A 16969-nucleotide genomic window follows, 5' to 3' on the forward strand; every position below is an offset into this window, starting at 1 on the left:
CGTCTCCTCCTGCTACACTGACTCAAGTACTGAATCCAGATTGGCCTTAAAATCCCACACATCAACATTGCAGCCTCCTTTAACTCCAACTGGCTTCAAAATATGAAACCTTTACTTGCTAGGGCATGTAAAGAAAGGAGCAAAAAAAACTTAAGTCCTTCACACATGAGAATATTGCTACTTACAAGTCTCAAAACACTTTTTTCACCAATATTATACTATTTTAAAAACAAAATCTCACCAACCACCATAGGAAGGAATCTGCAGGTCAGTTTTGACGATAGCGTTGTGCTTAATGAACAGTATGACACAATGGATGAACCTTGATAGTTAACAATTAGAAACCCTAAATAAAGGATGTCATTACTTCCCACCCCACAACAAAACTTAAGAAGGGACAACAAAACGTTAGTATGGACCGTTCTCATCACTAGCCTTGGCTGTTGCAACTGGCTGTAGCTTAGTCTCTCATAAAGTGAAATGATAGATAATTAGAAATCACTGGTGGGCACCTTTGATCGCAGAGCCTTGACTAGTTTTTCTTGTTGATACAAAGTCCATAACACACTCACAGATGTGACTGATTGCCTGAAAACATTTACCTAAAGTTGGCCAATAGGGTCGGTGCCAAGGGCATTGCGCGGTAGTCTTTCATCTACCTCCTTGTTGTGAGCATGAGAACCTTTTATTTCTTCTGCGGAGCTGTAGTTTAGCTTCGAGCCCAGGCTGCTTATACTGGATGCCCTATCTTCCCGCCTTGGTTCCTGTGACTCCCTAGTATAGGAAGTGACTACGTTTTAAAGCTCTCTTTCGTACTTAATCTTCAGTGGAGTTACTGTTGAACAGATAGCTATTGGTTGTTCTTATATTTTTAGCTGTGGGGAAGGACAAGTGTTTTTTCCTATGTAATTTGTAAAAGCATATTTTGAAGCCATCTGTCAGTCTAAAGCTTTTCTATCAGTGTATTGGTGTGTTCTTAGCAGTCTCATATCATTCCTATGAATGTATGTTTGCTGTTATGTCACCCAGGCCATAACTCTGCTTAAAGGTGTCTAAACCAATTATTTGTGTTCAAAGCAGTGTACTCTGTACAAATATTCAAAGGTACCCTTTATCTTCTTTTTGGGCTGGGTGATAAAACTTAAAATACATATGACAATCCTGTCAGATATCCTCAATCAAGACTAAACATATAATATCGTACACAAATTTATATTTTTTAGCAAAAATAATTTTAAAGTACAAAATCACGCTATGTCATGTATGTTTGCAGAAATATCTGTGTTTAAAGGCAGTGTAATCCCATTTTCTAGGTTTAAATCTGTTTTATTGATTTTAAACAATTTCAATACAACATTCTTCTCACCTACATCCTAAGGCCAATAGAGGACAATAAAAAAGAGTTGGGGAGTATGGTGGAAGGACAAGGGAGAGGGGAAGGAGGTAGGGTAAGGAGAAAACGTCCTTGACAGCTCACTATAGATGAAACGTAAGACTGTTAGTACAGAGGACTGGGCAGAGATGGAAAAAGCCTTCCCCATTGAGCGGGTAAGGCAGATGTCTCGCTGGTAGGCCAGTTACGTTAACTCCTGAAATTCGTCTGATAGGAATCGTATGCAAGACCCCCCAGATTTATCAAAGCGTGGTAATGTATGTGATACAACTGCTGTTAATTTCTCAATTCCCAGGAGATTCCATTATTTGTGGAGCCAGTAATCCCATTTTCTAAACACTCAAAGCTGTGTAATCTCATTTTTTTTTCAAAGCAGTGAAATCTCATAGCCTATGTGCAAAGTAGTGTAATCCCATTCTTTGTACTCAAAGCAGTGTAATGCCATTGTTTGTGTTCACAGCATTGTAAATGTATCCTCTGTTTAATACAAAGTAGCCCTGTTCTAAAAGTGCCCACACTAGTGTCATCTCATTCTGTGTTCCAAGTAGTGCAATCCTTTCTTAAACTGTGTTAAATTTGCATAAACCCACTCTTCAACTGTGCTCAAAGTAATCCACGTCTGTGTCCAAAGCAATGTAATCCCATTGTGGCATAATGCTCAAAGCAATATAGTCTGTTTATTATAACATGTTTAATTCATTGTTATCCCAGTGTAAAACTGTCTTTAAAACAGTATATCCCACTCTTCAACTCAGTTCCTCTCTTCCACAGTGTTCTGTGCAGTATAATTCCTATTCTTGTACTGTGCTCAGACCAGTGCACTCCAGTTTCTTCTCTTTGCTTGGAACAGTGGAATCTCTTTCTCACAAAGCAGTCCAATCTGACTCTTTTAATATAAGTTCCACAGGTTCTTATTTTGTGAAACTGCTCCGGTCTGATCTCAGAAAACCCTAAATCCGCTTCAGAAGTACAAGGAATATTGAACAGCCTTCAGAACGTGCACCAAAATCATAGGAAGTGATCTCATAGTGGTATAATTGGAGCAATTTCTGCCACAGCCGTCATTTCCTTTTTAATTGAGTGAGGCAGGCTTTAAGGACTTTAAACATACACTAAATCTGACCTTTCTAAAATAATAGCTTTATGCTTTCTGATAAGATGAATGGATTCAAGCAGTGCAAAAGGTGGAAAGGTAATGTTGTAGATGCTGATCAAGAATGACCTGTGTATTGTGTTGTCCAGTGGGACTCTGGGGATTGCAGTGACTTGAGAGAATGACACATGTAGACTTAATTGTGTCCCACCTCCCCTTTAGGGACCCCCGAAGAGATGCACAATCATTATTTGCCTCACTGCCATGCTACTGGTACCCCTAATGAGGTGAACAATCAGCATTGTCTCTTTGCTACTGCTGCACTACAATGAGAGCTCCTGGTCGCATCACAACACACAGCTGCGTGTTCCGACGTAACCAGGAGCTTTCATAGTAGCTTTCCTCTAACTTTGACACAAATGCAGGAAGGATCAGTGGCCCTGAATGTAACCATGGACTCGATTTCCTAGATCCGGAAGTCCAAAGCTCTGGTGTTTGATCTAGGACAAACCCATTCTGCCCAAGGAGAACTCTTTCCTCTCCAGTGCATAGAGATGACTACAGCATGACTTATTTAAAAGTAAGACTCTTCCTATATCTTCGTTATTTTGAACATTTGTTCCCATGTTTGAAACAGCCACAGGTCCTGAAAAAAAAAATCTTAATTCTTCTGGCAAGAAGCTATGTTCGAAGGAGTGTACTCTTATTCATCTGCGTATGTATGTGAATCAGTATACACCATGTATGTGGATGTGTGTTGAAAGAGGTTCAGTCCTGTTCTTGTGTAGAAGTGTTGATAGGAATGGGATTCTGTTTTTAAGAAGATATGTTCAAGCAGTTTAATAAAGTCAATACGCAGGTGTGTTCCAAACGCACAGCTATAAATAAGAAAAGTCAGGTATAATCCTGAAAGCAGTAAGTCTGCCTAGATGCAAAGTGGTTGGATGTGCTGTTTGTAAGTATGTAAAAGTGCATTATGGATTAAAACAAAAGCTTTAAGACTGATCTTTTTTGGTATTCTATCTTTGTGGTTGAGCCTGTAGACTCATAGATAAAAGGCTTGGAATTTCAGAGTTATAAAGGGAATAATTAGCTTTAACTTTAGCAAGTCACCTAAAATGTTGAAGTATTCCTGAACAAAACAGCAAGCATTTTGCTTAGAAAACAAATATAAGCATGTGACTTTAAGCTCTGTTTGCATTTGCACAAATGTGACCTCAACCTCCCACATATGTTTATAGAGGTCTTTTAGAGTCTTTTCTTGATCCTCTAAGTTACAAGTACCCTGCAACCAATGAAAGCTTTCTTCATTGCCTGGAGGTTTGACTCTTTCTTGAGTAGCTGTGGGACCACCAGCTTTGTCTGGTGCCACTACACCAAATGTCTCAACACTGATTGTCAAAGTGTTTTTCTCAGAGCTAGTGCTCGACAATGTAACCCATCTCAGCATTTTTGATCTCTGGATTCTCTTTCAAGTAGTTTGTTTTGCTCTTGATAGCAATAAGAATTCCAGACTCCTGGAATTTTTGTACGATGGTGCATGTGGTCAGTCTATTAGATGGAACCTCATTGTTACCCTGAGAGCACCTTTTTATGCACATATTGTTAAAAATGATAATTTTTTCTTAGATATTTTTATTTTTAATTTTTTTCTGGTTAGGAATGTTTTTCAAAAGTAGTGGTGGATGGAGAATTGGTCTTTTTCAAGAGACTAGGGTGCTCAACGTAGATGTTTCAGTTACTGTCGGTTTTTTACGTGGATTGATTTATGAGTTTATGATTTGGATGTAGTAAACTGTAGGATTTCCATAACTTTATTTTTGTAGAGACTTAATTTAATAAAAATGAAATAGTGACAATCCTGTGATTTTATGAAAACATTTAATTTAACAAATAATGATGAAACGGTTGTCTACACAAAGAAAATGTGGTTACCACACACTAGCCAGCCACATCCCCTTTGCAAGAAAATCTCCCTCACCATTTCCTGATCCTCCCATTGCCATCATTTAGTGGAAGAACATTCATGTGCATGGGGAGAAATTGATAGTTTGAATTTTGATAATAAAAACAGACTCTGAGGTCCATTTCACTTTTGTCCTACCCAGTTGACCACTTTACAATGAGGATTAAGACTAGCTCAAACGCAAACCGTACTGAGTGTCAGTTGAGTAACTTAAAATCTTTTCATATAGCCCCATTCCCTGCTTCACCTTCCACACATGTAATTCTTTAAAAAAAAAAAAAAAAAAAACTAATATTAGATCTTCTGATAGAGACATCTAGCCACAGATTTCTTACTTTAGATCCTCCCACAGGCGCCAGCCTGGATCCTGAAACTTTTTACATAGTGCATCTGCGTGTCGGCAGAGGACATCACGCAACTCAGATCAACGTCCACTGGATGTGACGTCAGCCGAGTCCATATAACTCCCCTGCCGACACGCTGACAGCAGTTCCTTCTTTTACATGCTTGCAACGGGATCCTGTAACTGTTGGTCAGGCCATTTTTCAGCCTTCTTTGACGTTTTTGTCATATTAAACAGTGTACGTTCTATGTCTTCGGGCTTTAAACCCTTTGGGTTCTGTGGACGCCAAACGTCGGCTATGGACCCCCAATTCCATTTGCATGTGGTGCCTGGGCAAGCACCATGATCCCGATGAGTGTCTCTCCTGTCAGCAACTTCGGCCGAAAGCTCCGCAAGAGCGTTGGATGAATCTTCTAGCGGCACGGATGTCAGTCATCACAGTCTTCACTTCAAATGAGGTCTCCTCGGGCTGACGTCGGTTCACGGCACAGTTAGAGAAGTTTTTCGCATGGATGCGATTCTCCATCGACATCTAAAGGTAAGTCTAGCAAGCAGTCGACGTCACAGAAGTTGCTAACTTCACCGCAGGACCTCCCGCCATTCCTCAGTTAAAGAGACAAGGTCAGAATCTGCCTCGCGCCTCCCTTTCTAGGAGACTGACTGACTCTAGACCAGATGCTTGAATATTATGCTTCCCTTCACGCTATCTTTGGCCAGTCACCCCCCTCTGTGGCGCCTGTGAGTCCCAATGAAGTACGAAGTGCCTTGAATGTATCCACGCTGGTGGGTTTGCGCTCTGCTTCAGTTAGGCTTTCGACGTCAGTTGACGAAGACGTTATGGCGCCAGTGTGCAGCCCTCCGGGGTTTCCACCTTTGGCACCAGTGTCTGACCAGCTGACTCCTCTGGCGGTGTTGATCAAAGTTAAATCCCCCTCTTCGTCTGAAGTTGACTTCAAGGAATCACCTTCTCAACATCGGGTGACGCTGGAGACGGAGCCAGTCATGCCTGGCCTTCCTCCACAAGAATTCCCTAATGTTGGTTCTTTTGAGGGACATGGTAGACAGGAGGTAGAGGAATTGGACCCTCATAGAGGCGACAGCTGGTTAACTGACCTAGCAACAGCTAGTGGCTTGGATTCTTTGCCAGCCTCAGGCCTACTGGACTTGCTACAGAGACTAGTTCCTCCTATGCAGACATGTTAAAAAGGGTTGGTGGTGTGTTAGGTCTGGCTCTTCCTTTAGTGGAATTGGCTTCAAATCCCCTGATTGATGTCCTCCATCAGAGTCATATAGGGGTTGAACCAGTGCTTCCTTACAGCAAAGGACTACATGATGTTTTATTTGGAGCTTGGGTTATGACTGAAACAAGGGGCCCTGTTGACCGGACTATATCCCAAAGGCACCGGCCTGCCCCTGGTGATCCGTCCTGCCTAGTAAGACATCCCACTCATCGAAGTTTGGTGGTACAGGCTACTTTAGCTTTCCATGTTATGGAGTCTCTCCCACATGTTCCACCTGAAAGAGTCAAGGAGTCTAGACATCTGTGGCAGGCATATTTTTTTCCTCCACAAGTTATGCTTTACTCCCTGTGAATACATCTTGTGTAATTGGACGTTTCTCTCATTTCTTATGGGACTCATTAGCAAACATTTTACCTGCGCTTCCAGAAGACATCAGGAGTACTATTACTTCTATGGTTCAGGATGGACAGCACGCAGCTAAATTAATAATTCGTTTTGGCATGGACATCACTGACTCTGTGGGTCGCGCTATGGCTTCCTCAGTTTCGCTAAGTCACCATGCCTGGTTATGTACCTCAGGGTTTTCAGAGCCAGTCTACTCTATATTGATTGACTTGCCATTTGATGGTGCCACTTTATTTGGTGCTCAGGCTGAATCCGCTTTAAGGCGTTTTTGATACAGTAGGGGTGGAGCACCGCATTAGGTTGGTTCCTCTCTATCTTTTGGCTTGTTCATAACTTCTGTACTGTAAGTACAGTGCTATTAAAAAATAATTCTCAAAAGAGTTTTGATTTAGCAAGCCCGTGAGGTTTTTCAATATATTTGTTATAACCTTATTGAAACGCCCGATGGGTCATGCTTTGGAGGTGCTACTTTTCCTTAACTTGTTATTGAGTAATATAGTACCCTGAAACCCTATAAAGCTTTTCACCTCTGATGTTCAAGGCTTCTTTCTTTATCATCGTTACTTGATGGAAAGTAATGACTTTCTGCTTCAAGGTCTGTCAGTAATAACCTCCTAGAGGGTTATCACATTTTACTACACTTGAATTAATGGTAATGGTATATGGTAATGGTATATGCCATACTCTGATTGGAGTATTTGAGTATTTGCTAGTATGCTAGAGAGCAGTTATAGAGGATGCACAATCCTTACACTGTGAGCTAGTACACCTTCAATAGAGGATACAGACTTTTTCCCCCTGCAGAGTTTTTTAACTTTATGAAATTATGGAATTTTATTAGCATCCCATATTACTAGCTCTCTGGAAGTGTTGTGTCAGTTTATTGTTTATTTCCTGTTCACCGAGATTTCTTGTACGGATTCTACAACACTAAGAGTGTTTGTTTCCTATGTCCCTTTTGTACTGTCATATAAGTTAGCTGTTGATCTACACTAATTGAGAGAGATGTTTACTTTTACCTGTGACATGGTAACATCAGTTCTTCTAATTTTGGTAAATTAGAGACTGTATAAGCCAGAAAGTATATTCTCGAGGACTTTAAGACTTTCCTTGTTTGGTCTTAAAGGGTTCATATGAGATACTAATCACAGTTCATGTATTTTCTACTCTTTAGTGTAGACTTTTCTATGATGTCAACATGTTCTTTGAACATTATTATTTCTTTTTCCTGACTTATATCAGTTGATCATAGATCTTCATAGACATGTATCTCTTTGTAGATTCTGGTCAGTCTTTTGTGTAGACAGATTAATATATGGACTCTTTAGCAGTCTTTCTACGTTTTTGTACTTGCATTCAAGACTTCAGTTTTTTCGGAAAGGTTTTAACTTTTTCAGGGGTACTACTACTTCTTTATGAAGGTAGTTATTTTGTTCTGTTTGATAAGGTTAATTATTGATATCTTATATAGGTACAACTATTTTCATCTTTACATGACTCTGCTTGGCATACATTGGGTTTACACTTGGAGTAGTGTTGTCATTGGTTGAATCACCAAACTCAGACAGATTATTTTATTAAGACTCTGGTATTTTTTGTAGTTTGTCATCATTGATACCCTTTCTGGTCATCTGTAGATGAGTCTTATTTATTATAACCTTGGTTTCCACTACTCTAATATATATATATATATATATTGCCCTGAAACCCTATGGACATAAGGTATATATTAAGGGACTTATATACATCTATGTGTGTATATGTATATATTCCTTTAGATGTCACTGGTGTTGCATAGTCATTTGTTTGTTTCACTCCTATGTAAGTGGAGATATATATATTGAAAGATGATTATTATTGGTGTCTTCAACTTCTTTGTAACGAGGGCGATTATGTTTTCTCTGCAGGGGATAACCATTTTATGTGTATCTTATAATGTAGGTCTGGTAGGACTATACCTTTACGTGGTAAGAGGTTCAGCTCAATGGCTTGTTATGCTGCTCTGTGTTCCAGCAGGGTGGTTCACTCTACATATAAGAACAAGTGGACGAACTAATTTGGTAATACTGTCCTCCAGTCATGGGTAGCATTTCTTACCCATGTTTTCATTGTCTTCATAATGACGTTGCTGTGGTTCTTTCCACAGTAATGACAGGGTGTTCATACAGAGGTTTAGATCCCATTAAGGGAGCAAGTAGCTTAATATTCAGTTTTGTTAGTTTGCCCCTAACACAGATGGGTCATATTAACATGAATTGCCTTTATGCCATGTTTTTGATTGTTTACGATTCCTTATCAGTGGTTCCTTCTAGGAGTCTTTAGCAGTGAAATGTGTTGAGTCTCACCTACGTTCTTATGAATGCCGCTCATTTACATTACTTTAGCCCGCTTTTGTTCTAAGAACATTGTTTTAATGGAATTGACAATGGGTGATGCTATACCCATATTCTTTACGTTTTTAGAACTGTTCAATACTGTGGCCTTTTACACAGTTCTTTTTCTAATGAGGATTTTCTCCCTCATAGGTATTATTCAGAGTGCATACTCTCCTTAATTATTATTATCCAGTCTTTTTCCTCTTGTTCTAGACTGGTTTTACAATACTTAGAGACTTTTTCGAGGGTATCAGTTTGCAGTCCCTCCTCTGGGTTACTCTGCTGTAGTATCTGATTCTAAAGCAAGGAATCAGCGGCTAGATGTCTCTATCAGATGAACAAGTTACTTATCTTCGATAACACATCTGGTAGAGGAAGGATATAGCTGGAGATTCCTTAACGATCTTACCCCGCTCTGCAAACTGTGTTCCTCTTTTGCCTCAGAAGATTTCATTATGTAAATCAGTAGCTAGATTTAGGAATTCAGTGATTATTTGACACAAAGGGGTTCAAAGCACACTGTTTCGATAGGGAGTTTCTATTATGGCGCCACGTTTTGAGCACAGAAAATAGTGACGGAAGTAACTGACATCAGCGCGTCGGCGGGGGAGTTATATGGACACCGCTGATGTCACATCCAGTGAACGTTGTCAGTACTGAGTCGCGTGACGTCCTCTGCAGACGCGCTGCAGAAAAAGTTTCCGAATCCAGGCTCGCACTTAGGGAGGATTCTAAAGTAAGGAATCTGCAGCTAGATCCTGTTTCCACCAGATAACTTGTTTTTTTTTCTAATCACGCTCGCACCCTTTCCTCCTGGTCACAAATTGCTTTTTTATTTATTTATTTTTAAAATGTTATTGCATTTGTTAACAAACACTGCCAAACAGAGTAGTGCTCCATACCTCACATACAATGCAGTAAACATACTCAGGTATCGATGACAACAAACAATGGAGCTTAAAAGCAATCAGTAAAATAGGTTGACTCACTATATGAGTGCCCTCCTTACAAGTCGCAATTGAATGTTCGAAACAGAACAGGGGAAGGGGAGAGGAATAAAGGGGGGGGGGAGGAGGGGAAGGGGCAGGGGTCAGCGCAGCTATCATATCTCCCATATAAGGGGAGCAATACCTTGTTACCCAGGAGGGGGGGATCGGGTACAACTCCATAACCAAGGGAATGCGAAAAACAGCTATTCACCTCCTTGTGTTCGGGCCTCGAGGAAGGATCTCCGGGGGGCCCATATGTCTTGCGGGCAGGATCCCTCAGGCATCAGTTCCCAGTAAATCACTAGTTGTTCCTGGCAGTACGCGGCATCCTTCAGCCATTCATCATACCCACAAATTGCTTTTGGTTACACTAGGAACACATTCCAACACAACTCCCAACGTCCACTCTGCATCTAAAAGCCTTCCTACCCTCTCTGTCTTTGGGAGCGCTAGGTGCTTGCACTCATTCACATAGTTGCAGTAAATGTTTGGGAATGCTTTATGGGCTCTTTGTGTTGCTGGATAGCCAATCCAGACATTCAACATTGGACTTCCCTGCCCTATTAATTTTATCGGGAGGCTTTACAGCAGGAATTTGCAGCTCTGTGTAATTCTAGCCGAGAAGATTATCTGGGTTATTCCACTAGCTTTCATGTGTTCTGTCCTACCGCTGCAGAATCCCACTCCTTATAGTATCAATCTGCATTCGACTACCCCCCAACGGATTGGTCCAGTCCTTCATTCTCCAGTCTAATAACTAGAATACACTGCCCTGGCCAATCGAGATCCATTCTAGAAAGACATTGGCATCTTCTTCCTCTGCTTTGATTATGCATGCCTGGAGTGATGTACTAATAAAAGGTACACCATGACTGTGTGGGTTTGTTTATGTTTAATTTCTTTACAGGAATCGCATATTTTGAAGTGCCTTTCTATGTTTCAGGTTGGTAAGGATTCATAAATGAACTCGGTAATATTAAGAGGTGTTCATTATAGTGAAAGAATTTACTGCAACAGAATCATGTGGAGGAACTCACTAGTGTAGTCTTGCATAGAGTGCAGGGACTAGCACAATTTAGTAAAGGGTGATAAAGGCTTACTAGCACCACCCGATAAAGTGCAAGGGCATCCCTTGCTCATCACCATAAAGCTGTGATGCCTGTGGTAGAAAATGGTAGAGGATGACATTTTGGTACTCTTTCTGAAAGAAGTGTTCAGTTCTCACCTATGCTGCATGATAAGTCGGCACTTGATAACTTTAAGACCCATGCAGTGGCAGTATAGACACAATCCAGTGGCCCTCTTCTCATATGGACTACATCCCCCAGACACTCTGGGGGTTCATACTGCATACAGAAAGAGGGCATCAGCCCAGGACTCAGTGGACACCCCAGATAAAGAGAGTAGGTGAATCAGTGTTGCGGGGAAGCAGGTCGCAGTAGGTGCTGCCACACAGTGACATGTTGCCAACCCTGTGGAATTACTGACACATTATGACCAACTTCATTGGGAGAAGATATATACATGCAGCATCTTCCTGGATTCTATTGGAAAGCAGTGACAAGTTGATTGTAGAGGGAGAAGTGATCTGTGGCGCAAACGTGCTGTATCTTAGATGCTGCAGATACTGCCTAATGCAGTGTTAACACCAGTGTCTTGCTCCCCAGATGACTTTAGCTTTGTGTATCAGATTTTAAACCGGGGATTCAACACTCTTAACAGTTCATTTGATGTGAAACATTGTTTTGGTCCCCATGTGGATGAAATGTTGGTAAAAATTGAAAAAGAAAGATATTGATATCACTAAGTCTATTCAAGTCCCAAGGCCACTTTTCTCAGGCTACAGTCACAAAGGGCAGCAAAAACCACCAAAAGCGCCCAGGCACAAACCTGCCAGTGGCAATTGCAGGCTGTTCTTGAACCCCATAATAACAAGGAGTATTGTCAAAGTGCAGCTACAGAGGCAAGAAATAATGGTAGGGATAGGAGTAAAGGTAGGGGCTGAGTTAGAGGTAAAGATAAAGGTGGCTCTGGAAAGGGAGACTTTGCCCCAAGCACTGACTCACCAAGGACACCCAATAACAGATCACCTGTCAGTGTGGGTGGCGGTGGGAGATGGGATTTTCACTCCCACGGGGTGGAAATCACTTAGACCAGCGGATACTCACAGTAATCCAACAGGGCTGCCTTGAGTTTTACAGTACCAGACCTAACATACCACCACTCCAAGGTATTCAGTCACTAGCCCACTATTTTACAATAGGATGTTCAAGTTCTCCTTCAAAACAGTGCGTGTATACCCAATGCAGTTTCTCGTCCCCAGAAAGGCCGGAAACCTACAGCCTATCCTGAACTTCAGGCCGCTCAACCAATTCATCCTGTCTAAGCACTTTCACATGACTGCTTTGCTGAACATCATCCTGTTGCTTCGACGATGAGGCTTTATGATGGTGGGAGTACTCAAGGGTGCCTCCTTGTGTCCATCAACTGTACCGCGGGTCCTTCGTAAGGGAACAGCAATACTAGCTCACAATACTGCCCTTCAGAGTTACCATAACCCCAGGTTTTCACCAAGTGTTGGCTGTCTGTGCCATCCATTTGAGAAGGGCAGACACCCACATTGTTTATCTTGATGACTGGCAAATAAAGAGCAACAGCAGGAAGTAATGTCTGTCACACACTCAGACAGCACTCAGGCTTCTACACCACCTGGGGTTTACTGCAAATGCCAAGAAATCCCACCTACAACCTCAGCGGATCTAACCGTTGTAAGGTCAGTCCCGGGAAGGCATTCTTCAACCAGCAGAAGGTTATGGCATTTCGACTTCTGTCTCTTTTTCAGTCTGCACATCCACTGACAGTAAGAACTGTAATGAAACAGCTTGAAATGTCATTGCATAGCAGTTGTACTCTATGCCAGATTACACATGCACATTTTACAGTAGTGCCTTGCCAGTCAGTGGTCACAAGTGGAGGGTCAGTTGGAAGATATAGTGTTGCTAAGGGTCAGGGCTCTTTGAATTGGTGAAACAGTTGCTAGGCACATGGCCATTAACGTTGACATTAACACTGACCATCACTCATAGGCTCGGGAGCACTTCTTGGTGACATAACTATAAGGGGCATGTGGTCCCCTTTTCAGCAGAGCAGGTACATCAACAACATGGAGTCACTAGCCATTTACCTAGTGCTCAAATCATTTTATGCACAGGTCCATAGTAAGGTAATCCTTATAAAAACATACAAAAGAAGACTGTACTACATACAAAAACAAGGAGGCATCCATTTCCTTCTGCTATCTACCGTGGCACAACAGATTTGGCACTGGGCAATTTGTCACAACATATACCTCCTGGAGGACCACCTCCAAGGGGTAGACAATGACAATGCGGACCTACTTATCAGACACCTCCACCCTAGGTGCAGGCTAGCCATTTGGCACCTGCGATCTTAGAATCCAGATATTTAAACCTCCCAGAGCAGTGTATGGCCATATTGTATGAAGTACGTAGACTTACCACTTGTTGATGCTACAGTTCCAAGCAGAAGCATTTCATCCTCTACTGCCTTGTAATTCCCGTGGAAATTTTTAGGGTGAAGGATATAATTTCCAACCTCTTACATCTGCAGAAGGCAGGGCTAGCATATATTTTTGTACATTTTCAGTTAGCAGCGTTACCCGCATACATGCACAACAGGGAATACTTATCTCTTTTATAGAATTCCTATAGTCAAAGGTTTATGGAGGGTCTTAAAAGGATCATACCCTTTAGAACACCTTCAGCCTTGGAACTTAAATGTGGGTCTCACTAGGTTGCTGGGACCACCTGTTGAACCACTCCATTAATAGGAATTTAAGTTCCTTCCATGGACGGTAGCTTTTCTTGTAACTATGACTCTCTTACATGTAGGATGGAGGCTATCATGGCATTCTTGTACAGCCACTCCTTAAGAGATGTATGAAAGACCGCAAAATCTCAACAGCAGACACATTTACAAAAGAGTACTGTGTGGAGATACTAGTGTCAGCAGGCTATGGTTGGTCAAACTGTTGAGAACTTTTTCAAAAACCTGCCTGCTAGCCACCGCAGGGAGGAAACTTCTGTTTATTCACTGCAAAGCATGTGTATCTACAGCGACACAGGGATAATGTTACTTGCCCTATAAGCCTCTGTTCGTACTGTGTTGTGCTGTAGATGTACATGTACTTTCCCTCCCTGGAAACTGGCAGGATTTGCACGTTTTTAATGTTCACCATACTTTACTTACCTTATAGCGATGCACAGGGCACCTATACTTACTCTTATGCGCCACTCTACTCTCACCCGCTTTAAACAATCTAAGGGTGGAGCATAATTTGTGATGTAATCCTTTTCAAAGGAGATGCTGGCCCTGAAGGAGATTGGGATGCCAGAATGAAATTATTGAAAAGGTATGTGTTATACTATCATGTCTTACCACATTAACTTCAGACTCATGTGATGCAATGAAACTGCAAAACGTGGCACCAGAATATAAAAGTTGCAAAGTCAAAATTGAGGTTTCATGAACCGGAATGCCTCTTCTTCCTTCTCAAGGAGCCTTTCAAAATAGCATTTCTGGGTGACAACCCGACACCATTCCATGTTGGCTATAGGTTATGTTATGAACCTGAAAGATGCATATTTTAAGATCCTAGAGTGGCCTCCACACATGAACAATTGACTGGCAGTGCAAGATGTTATCCTTCAGGTGCAGCTCCTCGCCTTGAGTTTTTATTTTGAGGAAGGCAGCTATCGCCGCCCTTCTTCTGCTCTTCCTGTTTAATCCATATGTTAATGTAGAAAAGTTATCTTTCACAATCACCTGCCTGTTCCTCCATCATAGCAGTGCTGGCCAATGGGATTGGATGCCCTAGGGAAAGGGCCCTGGTCCTTCATCAAATGAGAACACTTTTTCATCGAACCTTGCCGCTATGAGGTAGTTGCAGAATGCAGGCAGATGGCATGTGGTGTGAGACTGTGAAAGGAAGAGTTGCATCTTGCTTTTCATTGGGTATGGGATGCATTCTTTGCCAGTCCGGCACCCTATGGAACCTATTTTGTGATGGTGTCAGAAAGCTCATCTGTTGGTGGATCTCTCCTTCAATACACTCAAACCTTTGATGTCAGTCACCAACTGTTTTGGGGCATACATTTGGGGCACTTCATGGGTTCTCTGGGTGCAGAACCTCTGGTCTTCAGCAGATTTCTTTCTCACCATCAACATGATGCAGCAGAAGGCAGTCTTCTAAGCCCTAAGTGCCTTCTTGTCTTCTCTGTGTGGCAAAAAATAAATCTTGATTTTCAGAGAAAGCACAACAGGTTTGTTCTATTTCAGTATGCATGAAAGCACAATTTGACTATCTCTGCATCCTTGCAAGAGACTTGTGGAACTGTGGCCTGCTTAATGACCATGGATATTGGTCATCACCTGAGCTGGGTGTGTTCTCCAGCAGCCTGGTCAAGGGAGCTTAGGCCTAGTTCACACAGCACAGAATGGAGTGCAGCCAGGAGAACTGTGCTCAAGTGATTCCTAAGAGGTCTTATTACACCATTGTTTTCCACTTTTTAAATGTAATTTCTTGTTCTTTATAAAGTACCTTAACACCATATAGTCAAGAAGCATCAAATAAAACAGTTAAATAATGAAAGGATTGTCCGATTCAAAAAGCATTTATTTAAGTTGATCTGATTTTATTGTATGCAAATGTTGAGTGTTGTACATTCAATTTGACACGTGCTGTGCAAGACTTCTATTCCAATACCATTCATCCCTTATATTTTACTCTAGATGAATAAGAGTTTGCCGTCAGTGCCCTTAAGGCAAAAAGGGGACAAAACGAAAGTGGGAATTGGAGAGCCAAAGAAGGAAAAGTGGCATACCTACAACCTACCACTCTTTTGAGTGTATTGTCCGGTCCCACCCCTTCCTGTGTTCATATCTGTTCATTCTCCCTCCTTCCCACTTCCAGAATACTTTCATAACTTTCTGAATAAATTCATTTGTGTGCGTTGGGGTGAATGTTGAAAATCCTCACTTCCTTTCAAATTGTTTATTTTCGCCAATTTAAAAACATTTTGGTGGTAACTGTTGGGATCAGACGGCTGAGAACACAGTTGCAGAAACTGAATGTTAGACATATGTGGTATGAAAACTTTTCAAATAATAGCTGGGTATTTATTTTGAGGATTTCATCAAGTGCAGAATGTAAGAACACAGACATTAGACTCACTTCTTTTTTACCTAGTCCACACCTCTTACAAATGTTCCTTAACTTTTTTTCCCCTCCACTTAAAACCCTAGATTACTTTAAATTTTACTGGGCTAGGACTAGGAACTTTAGGACCTCTGGCACTTTATCACCTATGATGGACCCTGTCACGGGGAATGCTCCTCTAAGACATTCATTACTCGTGTGGTACCATGAGTTCTAGATAGTTGTACGTTTACTTGTTTCCTTTCTGACTCATTGACACATCGCCTGGTTCAATGTGACATGTACTGCATTTCTGCTGTGTGTTTCCTTGGTTGTCATCTGCAGGCTACACCATGGACCTCTGCTAGCCAGCTTTCTTTGGCCAAGCCATGTTGAAGAACCTGTCTGGCTATAATGTAGATATTAATACGGTTGTTGTGCCCTCTTGCTTATACTTGCTTTTTACTCTTGAACTATACCCTTCAAGCGGGGAGCAATTAGTTGTACCAACATATAGAAATGCTCACCTTTCTGGCACTTTTACTTTCCTGCAGTCGACTTGCTCTCCATTTGCATCTCTTGCTTTGGCATTAGGCATGAATAGAGAGAAAAATACTAAGGTATGGGATCTAATAAACATGTTAGAAGTATGTGCCTCTGACTGATAGCTTTCAGTTTTGCTTTGAAAGCTATGTGCCAATGATTTGTCCGTGGACTTAGGACATCTCATGAATTTGCTTAACTTGGTGTTTAGCATATCTTTTTGGGTTTTGAATTAAGATGTAATTTTATTAGCTGTGTCTTTAATTTAGTAGCTGAATCGTTGAATTGTTTGTACTTTGCTAGTGTTTAGAAGAATAAGACAGGTGCTGTTATTGTTCACTTAGTTTTGGATTTTCTATTTCATGACTGACCAAGTTGAGTTTCCAGATTCTTTCACCAATGCA

The 16969-nt window shown here is 41.4% G+C and overlaps 1 protein-coding gene across 6 annotated transcripts in view; it reads left to right on the forward strand.

Annotated features, from left to right (window-relative positions):
• The window catches only part of TLN2 (talin 2), a 1094076-nt gene that overhangs the window by 953586 nt on the left and 123521 nt on the right, over positions 1–16969 (forward strand). The window lies entirely within an intron of this gene.

This window comes from Pleurodeles waltl, chromosome 3_1, assembly GCF_031143425.1.
Source record: "Pleurodeles waltl isolate 20211129_DDA chromosome 3_1, aPleWal1.hap1.20221129, whole genome shotgun sequence".
NCBI classification, from domain to species: Eukaryota; Metazoa; Chordata; class Amphibia; order Caudata; family Salamandridae; genus Pleurodeles; species Pleurodeles waltl.